Genomic DNA, 13,344 nt, shown 5'->3' with positions numbered 1-13,344 from the left:
TTTTGTCCCCTTGTCTCTGATTTCCATTCTTCTGTGTAGGACAAGTGGCATGTTTAGACTTTCAACAGCATCATGCTTTGCAATATATTGCAGCCTTTATTCCCAGATAATCTTCATACGCTATTTAAAAGACTTCATTACATGCATAGTTTTAAGCCTATTAATGGTTATTATCTAAATGCATGCTTATTATATAAAGTATATTCTCAACAGGCAGTAACAGAAGTTTAGCTACGTGTGATACTCTTTCAGACATAAAAGTGCTTATGTTGCTTTCATTTCTCATTATGTTGACCTATGTTGTCATTATCTCACATTTGCCCTCCATGTAGCAGTTGATACATAAATGCTGCATCTGTTTTTTGGTCTTTTCATTGCCTAGATTTTCAAATGGGATATTTTCCTTAGTCCAATGATTCCTTGCATCCAAAAAATGGACCACAATTTAAATGTCATTAATTGAATGTCTTTGTAGTCTCTCATGGAGAAAACCTACTGTGATAACTGGGGTTTTTTTTGGGTTTTGGTTTGTTTTTTTTTTTTATTAGGAATAAGTTGCTTAATTTTAAAGAATGTTTGTTTGCTCTCTTTTCACAGAGGAGTGGATGTGCCCTTGGAAAGCCATAACTTGAGAAAGAAAAAGCATAGGTACGAGGAATTCAATGAATAATTGATTACTGAAGTAACTACATAATTATTAGAGAACGTGACAGAGAATTGTGCCAGCCTAGGAGAAGGGAAAGAAAAAAAAAAAAAAGACAAATAAAGCCCTGTTTTTAAAAATCAGACACATTTCTCATACCACACCGCACAATAGCCCTGCAAGAAGCAGTTAGGGAAGGCGAGATGGCATGACATCCTTGCAGAGCGTGCCTTCCTCCCGCTCCAACATTGCGACACGTATCACAATGGGCGAGGTAACGAATCAATTAAGCGGGACTCGCCCCCGCCGCCGTCCCCCAGCCCGTGCCCGCCCCGGAGCCGCCGCCGCTCGGCTTTGTCGCTGCCCGGCGCCGGGGCTGTAGGACCCGGGGGGCGCCGCCGCCGCCAATCGCTGCCGGGCTCTCTCTGTGTGCGATGCCTCCCGCTCCGCGCCCTGACAGGAACGCGGGGAACGGGGCCGAAAGAATCCCTTTCCGGAGACGGATTTGATTTTTCCAGGGTCCTGATACTGGGAAGAATCCGGTTTCATCCCCCTTTTATTCAAAAGTCTGCTGAACAGCTTGTCGACTTCAGCGCGCTTCCTCTCTCTCTCTCTCTCTCACCCTCGCTCTCCCTCTCCATATAAATACACGGAGCTCTGTCCTCGCCCTATGCAAGGAAAGTTGGGAAGGACTGCCTGGATGATGGAACCGCTAATTTTCTGAGATCCGCCTGATCCCGCAGGTGAGTCCCCCAACTCCCCAAGCAGCGCCCGGTGCCGGGCTCTGGACGGTGCCGCAGGGACGGGATGGCCGCTCCCCGCTGCCGGGCACCGGCACCGAGCGAGGGAGGCAAGAGTTTCCCGGAGGCGCCGGGAGAGGTCACCGCGGGAGAGGGGATGCGAAAGTCGCGAGTGCGCAGGGTTAGCGGTCCAACAAGTTTCTGCGCGGGTACCGCGGAGTGCGCGTTGTCGGGAAAAGTTGCCGGGGGCTCTGCGGGTTGCATCCCCCGCTCCTCTCGGCGCCCACGGGCTCGGGTGTGATTAACAAAGAAGTTTGGCCGCCGCGGGGCCGGCATCCCTCGCCGTGCCCGCCGCCCCCGGGTGATGTCGGGGTGCCTCCGGAGGTCCCGCCGCGGAGCGGGGCGGGGGATCCGCACCGCAACTTCTGGCGGGGCGCTCCTCGCAGCCGGGGCGAGGGGAGCCGGCTTTGTTTTCGCCGCACTGGCAGTAACCTTTTCCCTTCTGGCGGGGATGCCGCCGCCGAGGAGCAGCGCTGCGGGGGAAGCGCCTTCCTCTAGCCCCGACGATTCCCCGCGGGGCGGAGAGCGGAATTGCGCGGGAGGGGGGAAATGTGCATGTGCATTCGTTCATGTGTATATACATATAAGTGGGTGCATAAGCGTTGTTAGAAATGGAAAGCGCAGCGCCGGAGGGGGATGTGACAGCCAGCCGTGGGCGGGGGAGCCTCTGTCCGTAGGCAGGAGCGCTGCGGCGCTCGGAGGGGATGCGCATCCCGCGGCTGTGCGGCCGCCTCCCCGCACAATGGAGGGCCCCCGGCGCGGCGGGGCGGGGAGAGGAGGAGAAGGAGAAGAAGGAGGAGGAGGAGGAGGGAGGTCGTCTCCTGCTCCGCTGCAGCAGCTGCTCCTGCTGCTGCAGTGCCGCAGATCCGCGTCGCCCCCGCCCCGCGGGGCATCGCCCCGGCGGAGGATGCTCGGCGCGGTGCCCGGCCCGGCCAGCGGAGGGTGCCGCGCCCTCGCCGCCCCTGCAGGGAACCGGACCCCTCCCGAGGCTCTTGGCCGGCTGCCCTCGGTCCCTGCGCGGTTCTGCCACGCGGGGGATGGACCAAGAACCGCTGCTTCGATGCAGGGTTGGCAGCAGGAGTACTGCTGCACCTGAGTGTGAAAGTACTAAGGGAAAAAAAAAAAAAAGACATACAGAGAGAGAAGTGCAAAACACACACGCGAAATTCAGGATGCAATTAACTTTACCTATAACATGAATAGAATCCAATTTTTTTTCAGTTGTTGTTTCTTTCCTTCATGTTCATTGGGATGTATGTTAATTAATGACTGATGACTCAAAAATGGATTTAAATGGAGTTAAGATGTTTTTTATCTCAATTTCAACTAGCATTTCAACTAACATTTTAGTTATAGAAAATAATTATTTTTAAGTTGCTGGTTACAACTGGTTAAGGTGCTGAGTACATTGAAGATCTTTAGAGGCTTTTTTTTTTCTTTTGAGGAAAAAACATTTCATGTCATGCCCGTGTTTCACAGATATGTGAGTAGAAGGCACAGTTCTCTAATAGTAGAGCATTGTGTATAAATACATGTTAAGGTTCAACTGATGGGCAGGAAGTGACATTTGGGAAGGTTTCTTATTAAGCTGAAGTTCATTCTCTTCACTTAAGGAAAAAGCAGCCTTTGTTATATGGAGTTTGTAGACAAAACAGGTAAAGACTGTTCTGTTGTATTATGGATAGTAAGGCTAATCTCCAAACATCACATCTAACTTTTAGTACAGGCTGCTTTTCTTAATTCATTTTATATTTGTGTGCATGTGTGTCTTCTACCTACATCTTGCACTGCTGTTCATTCCAGGGGCATTACACTGGCATGAAGAGGCTATAGGAGTGTGGAAACAGAGACAGCTTTTGGTGATTAGGGGCAAGGAAAGAAGGCAGAAAGCTAGTAAAATTATTCTAATGCTTCTCAAAGTAATTTATTGCTTTTCAGTCTTTTTCAGCAAAAGCAGCCAAACTTCTGCAAATTGTATAGCAATTTTGTCTCAACCCTCTACAACAGCAGATTTCTGCAAGCATTTTTGGTACCATGGCTGACACTTGCCTAGAAGCTGCACTGTTTTCCATAAGAATCCTCATAAAAACAAAGGATGCCATTGTGGAAACTTGAAACAGCTTAGCTTGGTGATTGTTGATTTAGTCAGTGAAACAAAATTTCAACCTTTTCCTCTTGCTTTCCTTGGTAATATTGAATCTTCAGTATTGAGTATTGACTAGTTGAATATTGGAGAAATGAGGGAGTCTCAACCAGTTTCACAATGAGACATCTGCAAGATGGCAAAGACACCCCAATAGGTTTCTAAAAATAAGGAGGGTTATTTGAGTTCTGTTGCTTTTCTTTATTTCTTATATTTGGGACATTTTCCTTTTCACCCACTTTGTGAACTTTTTGTATCATCTCTGATACAATTGAGTTTGGACCACAATAAGCAACATAATCCACATGGACCCCATACATAAAAAGTATTTCCTTCAAGTAACTTTTCAAGGCATATATGCATAACCAAACTCCAATCTAAGCAAGAGAGGCAAATATGTTATTCATAGGAGGCTCAGATTTTTATTGTTTTTCTAGGAAACCATAGGAAATTTCAATGTATGCAGATAAGCAGATGCAATATGCTTTACCCATGTGTAAAGTATTAAGTAGAACTGAGACTTGACAAGTCTTGTCTTCTGTCTGGGATTCCCTGACATGTTTGCTATGGCGTGATTCAGCAAACTTGTATGAGTCAACACATAAGTGTTTAAACAATGGAGAAAAAAATAAAAATAATGATGTGAGAAAGGAAGGGATTGATATTTTCTAGATCTTTTATTTGAGAGCAACTCTATGGCTTGTGGTGCTTCTGTGGTGGAATAAGCTGTCAAGCAAATGAGTCCTTAGGTGAAAAACATGACAATTATTGTGATTTTTGTTTGCCCAAATTTTGCACGTGCCGTTTTAAGTGTGTTCTGTGTGCTCAGAAATATGTAGCAATCTCATGTTGCTTTGCTTTAGAGCCAGATTTGGAGTCTTAGGTAGCAGGTGACAGAGGTTTTGTGTGTAATGTGTGAATCCATCCAAGGCTACAAACCTGTGCTTGTGAAAAAAAGAGATGGAGATTTAGATAGTGGACTTAAACTTTATTTTTTCCATCTTATGAATATCTTATGTATGTCTTTTCCAGATGCACTTTTCTGTGTCTTAAAATGCAAACTATATTTTTTTAACATATATAATTGTATGCCCTTGTACTAATGTGTTTCTTATAACAGCCTTGTTGCTTCTTTAACTACATCTTTGTTAACATACAAGATCAGGAACTTTGCATATTTTTATTTCTCCTGTTGAGGAAAATAATGGAATAATTGCATTTCACTGCTAAAGTTTCTGGGCAACACTTTTTGTCAACAGTTTATTTTGAGTTGTATTAGTCAAGCCCTGTGAAAATAGTTCAGGCCTCGTTTCCAGGTTCAGGAGGAACATATGGCCTAATGTTTCTTACACCTCTTTCCATGACTCATAACATAACTCAAGCAATATGAGTGGATTTGCACACATATTCACCTGTATTATAGAGAAAAGAGTATCTTCAAGGAAAATTTAGACTATTTCAAATTTCTACATTCGCCAAAATGATCCATCACATAATAGAAATACAAAGAGAATTATTGTCTGTCCTCCCCAGAAATTACATTATAGACTTAAAAAAAAGCTGAAGAAAGGACTGGGAAAATAAATAACTGTAAAGCCCTTGATAGAACTGTAAAACAAGGATCTATACTTGAGCATGTAGGTTAAACAGCACATTAGATTTCACAAGACTCAAGTAATCCTCACCTAGCGTGCAGGGAGATACAATGAAATGTTTCTTCCAATCTACAAGAGACTTAATAGATATTCTATGTTTCACCTGTAATACTCTATCTGTCTAAACTGCTCAGTCCATAAATCTTTCATTCCCTATCCTTCTAATCATCAGCCCCATCAGTTCTCTCTCACCATTGCCAATTTATAGTCTGTCCAAACACATCAATCCTTTGCTTCAATTAACTCTGTCCTACAAACTTCTCCATTCATTAATCTGTCCTTGCCCATAGTGAGATGCAAGTATGGACCATCCTCCTTCCTTCCCTGGCCATCTCTGTGTCAATTCCATAAGGGCATTTTTGTTTGCTTCCAATCCTATATCATCCATCTTTTCTTAGCCACTTTCAGATCTGTTCTCCAGGCCTGCCAAGTCATGTTCTTGTAGAGTAAATTTTTTTCCCTAGGTGTCCTCTAGCTTTTTCCTTTGTCAATAGTGAACACATTGACTGTATTTGTCCTCTTTCCACACCCAGCTCATTTCTTGCTCCTCAGTAAGAGGAGTAAGTTGGTTTGATCCTTTTACCAGCAATATGAATGTGGCATGAGAAAATGTGTTGGCAGTAAACAGCAGTGTGGATTGGTGACCTACTGGTTGTCCCCAGCTGAGGGGAAATACTGCTAGTTTTGGTCTGACTTTGTAATACAACTGGTTTCAAACAAATACTCTGTGGTTGTAAGGTTTAAAATTAATCTAAGCAGAGTAGGAGACAGAGCCCAGAAAGTCTTGTCCTCAGACAAGGGCTTAAGTTTCTGAGCCGCAGACTTTTTGTATGTGCTGCTTGGGCCCCAAGTGTCATCTTTTCCTCCTTGCAGCCCGGGACAATAGAGATGGAAGATGCTCCTTTGGCATCTTCCTGTAATCTTCCTTGAACCATAACACTGAATAGTTTGTTAGGGATGAGGAGTTATCAGAGACCTAAAACAGAGTCACGAGACCTGGCAAGAGCAGGAGCTGGTTTCTCTTACTTCCACATGAAGCAATTCCTTCCCAATATATCATTCCTTCTCTTTCTCCTCAGTCTTTTGAGGTGAAGTAGCTGCCATGGTTTGTATTGCAGTTAACACTGCCTGGATCTTCACCTGGCTCAGAGCACAGGTATGGCATTGAGTTAAAAAGTCCTTTCATCCTGGTACTGTATTGCTGTGAGGTTCATTCAAGTTCCTGCCTGAGATATTTCTGCATAATCTCCATCCCTCTGGAGAAATTTTCAGGCTGAGGAAAGGAAAAACTTAAGTACCAATTGGAATGTGGCTTTTTCTATATTGATTTCTTCAGTTTAAGGGAAATCATTATGCACATACTCTGGATTTCCCTTTCAGAGCCTCTGTGTGATAGAAGAAATGGGAAGGCATAAAAATAAACTTAAGTGTGCAACTTTGTTATTCCCCATAACAATTAAGTCTGTTCTGCTCCTAAAACTGACATAAGAAAGAAATTGAGTCATCTGTTAAAACAGGATTCACTTGCCAACAATGGTGACTTCTCACACTAAGTTTGCTATAATGGTGACTCCATGTTAAAAAGGAGCCATATCTGACTATATCACCTAATATATCACTCCTTGATGCTTACAATATTTTATGTGTCTGTTTGACCTCACACACAATTGTCAATTAAACACTTGGTTTGTTTTATTTAATTTTTGTTTTGTGTTTCTAGCTCTTTTCTTTCTAAAGGTAACTGTAGAAAGGTAAGGGAAGAAATTTTGTCATTGTAAGACACTTGCTGTGGGCAAATGTGTTGTGTTGCTTAAATCACTTTTTAGTGTCCTGCAGTACATTCCAAAAAAAACCCCAAGGCTTAAGGAACTTTTTCAAGTCTTCATTAACACTTCAAAACTCAAAATAAACTAGTGATGGAAAGAACCAAAAAGCCCTCTAAAGGTAAAGTGATCCTCCAAACCAATATAGGTGTAAGAACAACTTACCTAACTACTGGAGGAGATTCACTGCATATAGTGCTGCCCAGGGCAAATATGGAAATCTAAATAAATTGCAGCAGTGTTTGTAACTTGCTTTTGTTCCAAGAATGTAAATACTTAAGGATTTTACTAAGAACAGCTGGACAAAAGAGTTGTAAACTCATTTTGATTCCTTATGAAACTCTCCAGTTTACTAAACTTCTAACTGCAATTCCTACCACACCCAACTTCAGATGTGAAAGTCAAATGCTTTCCTTGACTCTCTTTTATCGCCAGTGGTAGTTGTGACTCAGATAAATTACTCTGCAAGTTTATGCCTCAAATCCACCCTAGCTGTGTAAAGAATTTTATTCGTGATAAATGAATTTAAGGATATGTCTTGACTCTTGAAGCCATGCTTGAATTTTTATAGCTGACAACTGAAACAAAAAATCTTTTCTGTGTTAAAAAATCAAACAGGAAAATTAAGCAAATTGTTTGCAGGCAGACAGGACTGCAGACAATTCTAACTGAAACATTCGAATGTAATAAAGCCAGCTTCAGTCCCCAGATAAGCCCCTGATGCAGCTAAGTATTTTTGGCTAATAACCCTTCCAAATGTTTTTCAAAAGAGGAAAAAAAGCTGTTCTTGAGAACATTGCACCCATAAGGTCTAAGGAAATTCAAAAAGTGTCACTGTTTCCCATATCAGGGTATGGTTATCAGGTTTAACTGCCTATGGCTTAAAAATGAAGCACTGAAGAAACTGTTACAAATAATTTTCAGATTGGGTGTGCTGCCCATGGATGAAAGCAAGGCACTCTTTTGAACTATCTCCATTCTGTTATGCAAAGATAGGAACACTTCCTCTGGGTGAAATAAGAGAGGAATGAGAGAATGGAAAGTATGGCAGAAGGAATTACGAGGTCCAAATATTCTTCATCTTGCATGGAGATTTGACACTGTGAGTTAAATTTATCTCTGTTTGCTGAAGTGTATTCTGGAGTAACCCAGACCCTGTGTGTTATTAGTGAACCTCATATCAGAAAACAGCCATAGTAAGGAGGCTACCACCAAATAAATAATATATATCTAAATAATGGAAATGACTTGATGGCAAACAAAACCAAGAAGCAGTTTTCTTCTCTTCTAATGGGAAAAGAGTACATTTTCTGTAATTTTACAGCCAAGGTGAAATGAAGATTATTATATCATTTGTGTTCAACACGTCATCCAAACAAGAATTTTAATCTTCTAATTCCTCAGTAATGTGCAGGATAAGAGGTATCTCTCTATCTTGAAGCATTATCTCAGTTGCAAAAGATCAAAACCATTCTTTAATCAAATGCACAGAGTTCTGTCCATAACTGTTCAACTTGAGAAGTACAAAGCTTTCAGTCTTGAAATGTACATGTAATGTATAAGATACAAAGTTAGCTCTTGGACATATTTTGAGATAGTGAGGTTTTTTCATCTTAAAAGTTCTGCTAACAAATATTAAAACGTAGAAAGGACAAATGGCTAAGAGAAGGATGGCCATTTTCATGTCTTGCCACACTCAAACTTGATTGCAGAGGGGTGTTGTGTTTCTATCACTAGTTTGTGTAATTTAACACAAGTGGTTTTTCTTTTATTTACATGTAAATTGCAATTGCAAATTTCTTTTTCTTTCTTTTTTAAAATTTTTGTTTCTCACACTATAAACATAATATGAGCAACCTTCCTGACTGTGACTTTTTTTTCTTTAAGAAAGAAGTCTCTCAAAATCTCTGCTAGGGGGAATTGGAAGTAGGTGATCTGAATGATTTCATTATCCTCTGTCAATATCATTCCTTTAATGTCATGTATGAGAGAGCCAGTGTGCAAATATGCAATATCCCATTCACACTAGCAATGTAGCTCACAACTATATTGTTTATTTAAATATTGCAGCCTGTTTTTCAGGAAAGGTTATCCTAAGTCTGTTAGAATAGATTTCTACTGTCATTAGGGTAAATCTCTAGTTTATTATCTGAGGTCACAGATATTTATATGTAAGGAAAAAAAAATGCCTATAGACTCAAAGTGGCTTTCTGAATTTTTTTTTGTTTTGTTTTGTTTTGTTTGTTTTTTTTTTTTGCTGATGGTTACCCTCCTTGCTTATTTTAGGACATTTCTTAATGGGTATGTGTTTGTTTCACTTGATAAATAACTTTAAGTGCAAGTACAATAATTCTCTTGTACCTTTCCCCATTGAGTAGTGCCAATGGAACAATTTCACTTTATGCAACCCCCAGCAATAGGCAGCACTTTAAAAGATGAAATCAGGTGAAACTGATCTTGATTTATGCCAAGGCACGCGGAATACTGCGAAGAAGAATACATCCACTTTATTGTGATACTTTTTGTAAGGCTGCAGAGCTCATAATCTGCTGTTGCTAAAGTGCCCTCTGTGCCCAGCATCACCCAGCTCTGACTAATGAGACACAAGATCTGTTCTAATCAGAGAGATCAAAAGAGGCAGTGGCCGTAACCTCGCATTGATCCAGAGAGAGCCCAGCCATAGGTGGAAGATGTTATTCAGAATGTTTCTTTCTGACAACAGGCAGCAAATGTGAATCCTACAGCTTTTCTGCTCATCTGCTTATCATCACTGATTGAGACAGTCAGAAGGGAAATCTATATACTTTGGGAATAGAAAAAGAATGCAAATTTCTCCTCACTGACCTCTATATGACTCTGCAATGCATTTCTAATCTCAGACTACACACATCTTCTTATCCTGCTGTCAGGAGTAACCTATAATAAGACAAGCACTAGGTATTTCTTGCAGTTTAGTACAAGACAGTTCTGCCCTTTTCTGCTGAGATGATCATGGGTGATTCTAAATATCTTTCTGGTTTTATTCTGACTATAATATAACATGTTGCTTGGGAGAATGGTTCAAACCCTCACACATCTCTGGGAAGGCAGGAAAATTTCAGCTGACCTCAGTTACTCAGATTTTCATTGATTCTTGGCTAAGCTACAGTAATGAGAAACATGAGAGACTAAATATTTAGAAAACACTAGGCAATATAAAATCATGCAGCACATTTCCTGCTGGGGCTGCCAGAAGCATGTTGACCCTACTCTTTGCATCCCATCAAGTTCAAGGCTTCTGTCTTAATATCCAGGGAGTTTAATATCCAGTGTTTTTGGTCCAGCATAAACAGAATTTTTCAAGCTCGGTAGATAATGCCTCTTTCTGGCCTGATGGAATGTAAAATGCAGTGAAACCTCTGCAAGAGACAAGATCTTCTAGGGGTGTGTGCTAAAGCACTATGAAACCTATTCCCCAGGGACTTATGAACTCATTTAAGTGCACCTTCCTCTCTGAATACAGCACTCCTCTAGGCTGAATTCATGTCTAGATTGATTGCACAACACAGAGGAGGGTTGGCTGGTTGGTTGGTTAGTTGGTTGGTTAGTTGGTTGGTTGGTTGGTTGGTTGGTTGGTTGGTTGGTTGGTTGGTTGGTTGAAAACTGTCTCAGTCATCAGTGAGAGAGTCAAACCCGACAGCTGCTGGTCAAACCCACCCAGAAGACAGAAACCTGCTTAGTATTGAGAATACTGCATGGATGGCATCACAAAGTGCCCTGAAGGAGAAACTGAGCATCACTCTGAGCACTGTTTCAGAGCAGGAGGAGGAGAGGAATGCATGGCAGGCTCAAGCTCTCCCATGAATGTCCTCCTGTTCTGGTACAGCTATTCTCCAGCAGGTAAGATGGATAGGTTGGACTACAGCCATGTCTCCTTGTAGCCTTGCTTGTCTGCATAAGATACAGCTGTCCCTGTGTCTCCTTGGCCTGCACTGAAGAGTTAGGGGACTTGTCCCAGCCAAAGTCACTAAAAATAGTTTCTGTAGTGAGTGACTTTAATCTTTTCATGATGGTGATTTGCCATATTGTTATATGCAGGTGAACAGATAGAAGCTCTGACATGGGAGCTTCACATTTTTTGGGCTTTCTTTGGGAAAAAATTGAACTGTTGAAATCTCTAGGTCTGTTCTATCTCAACTATATTTCAGGAGAAAACAACCAGAATTACAAATATTAATATCTTCATACTTGAGAAGTATGAGTAATCTATAAGTTCTTAAAAATACCAGTTTTCAGATGAAGATAATACCTTGCTACCAAATCTTAGCAACAAGAAACAGTATGACAGAATACATGAAAATAAACACCTACATGAAGCCCTTTACAGGAAAGGATAGAAACTATAAATTGCTTCTCTGCTCCAGGTAGCTTTATCTCTATGTCAAAGAAAAGCATGGTCTAGAAACTTATATATATTATAAAAGAAATTATTTATGGCTAAAACCACATCCTTTTTTCAAGATAAACAGGGACAAAACAAGAAATCCAAATGTACTTCAAGTGAGATTCTTCCTCTTTTTTTTTTTTCTTTTATTTTTCTTGCTATTCCAGTGGTGCCTTTTCAACACTTTCTGACAACAGACCATCCTTCACACAGCAGTAAATCTGTTATTCTAGGTGGCACTGGAATATTAGTTGGAAATTCAGTTCCTGAGGCTGCTCCTCCCTCTAGTGGAACAGATACTCTTCTCATCAGTAATTGTGGGGAAAAAGAGTGGAAATACATAACCTTGACAGCGTATTTTTCTTCTTCTTTATGACTTCTTAAACTGGCTCAGAAAACTGAATAGATAAGAACTGCTTCCATAGGAAGCTAAGAGAAATGAAATGCTGCTCCACCTGGAGCACCTGCTGGCTAGACCCATTGCTGGAGTGCAGGAGGAAGGTGCCTGTTTTGCCCTGCTTTGTTGTTTTTTCTTGGTGCTTGGGAGTACCAGGGGATGTGACAGGTAATTATGTGTCTGTCACAGAGATGTGACACCCCTCTCCAAGAATCTGCTTCAACTGCAGTAGTTTTTTAATTGGTTGGTACTAATAATTTAAAGTAGAATGACTGTAGTTCAGAAGTAAAACACCCACATCAATCCTTTTCAGTGTGCTTCCAAATTAAGAAAAAAAAATTAAAGTCAACCAACCAACCAAAACCAAAAACCCAACAAAAACAATGAAACAAACAAAAGAAAAACAAACAAACAAAAAAACCCACAAAAAAACCCCCCAAACACTACAAGCTGTGTAATTGCTTGTATAATGTTCTGTGATTAAAAAAAATAAAAGGGACAGTAAATGCAATATCAAATATTACACAACCCACCTTTCTATTAATGCTATTTTTGTTCAAATGTAGCATTTTTGTTTCTTTAAAAATAAGCTACTGTTGAAGAATAGAGGGGATTCCCTATGAGAATAGAGATTACACACCTGATTTGGGTTCACACAGGGAAAGTAACATGGATTTAAAGAAACAAAATAAAGCTGGGTGTTCAGCTGCAGTATTACCTTCCCCCAATTTTCAATGGTTTCCATGAAAATTATTTGAATAATAGAGAAACCATTTGAAGAGGTAGATGTGAGTATCTATTGCTTGCCTGGCTCTGCAGTGGCTGGCAAACCCTCCTTTGTGATACCGAAGCCTATTCCAACCCTCTTCATTACTCATATCCATCTACAACTTTTCTTAGATGTTTAGGAAACTAAAGGTTATCACAGCATTAAAGACTTGAAAATGTCTGTGTATGTTAAGTATTCAATGATATGCTGTGTTTAATTAATACCATATGGTTTTGAAATGTCTTAGTGTTTTTTTCAGCTGATTACATTTCCAGTTATAATTTCCTGTTACTTTACATTGTAGTAGCACAATAAATAAACATCAGCATCAGGGTTTCAACCTGTAACTAAAGAACCTAATTCTGTTTTCCCTGGGTCAGTAGGAACATACTGACTCAAAATAGGTCATAAAGAAACACCAAGGCTCTAGATCATCAAAAATAGTACAAATGGGAACAAAATGTTTGAATTTTCCTGAACTGTGTCTATGTCTTAATAGTCTGTTGAGAGTTTTTGAAATAAAGAATGTTAAGGAATGAGTGCAGTAAGAACACAAGGATAATAAATAGGAAAGGTACTACACATTATGTTGCCAATGTTTCCTTAAGTATATTTTCCTTAAAGTGGTATATGATTTATGGAGGCTGCCTGTGTGAATTGTACCTCCCACCAGTAGCTTCTGCACTGAGAA

General features: G+C 40.7%; 1 protein-coding gene across 1 annotated transcript in view; it reads left to right on the top strand.

The window, feature by feature from the left end:
- Nucleotides 1–924: 924 nt before the first annotated feature.
- Nucleotides 925–13,344, top strand: part of ROBO1 (roundabout guidance receptor 1) — a 674,462-nt gene continuing 662,042 nt past the window's right edge. Inside the window, exon 1 of the mRNA XM_064410935.1 lies at nt 925–1,386. The gene's annotated coding sequence lies outside the window, so the exon portion shown is untranslated. The remainder of the gene's footprint in view (nt 1,387–13,344) is intronic.

The sequence above is a fragment of the Passer domesticus genome, chromosome 2 (genome assembly GCF_036417665.1).
Source record: "Passer domesticus isolate bPasDom1 chromosome 2, bPasDom1.hap1, whole genome shotgun sequence".
NCBI classification, from domain to species: Eukaryota; Metazoa; Chordata; class Aves; order Passeriformes; family Passeridae; genus Passer; species Passer domesticus.
Note: the sequence above shows the minus strand (reverse complement) of the source record. Positions and strands in the feature narration are given on the sequence as shown.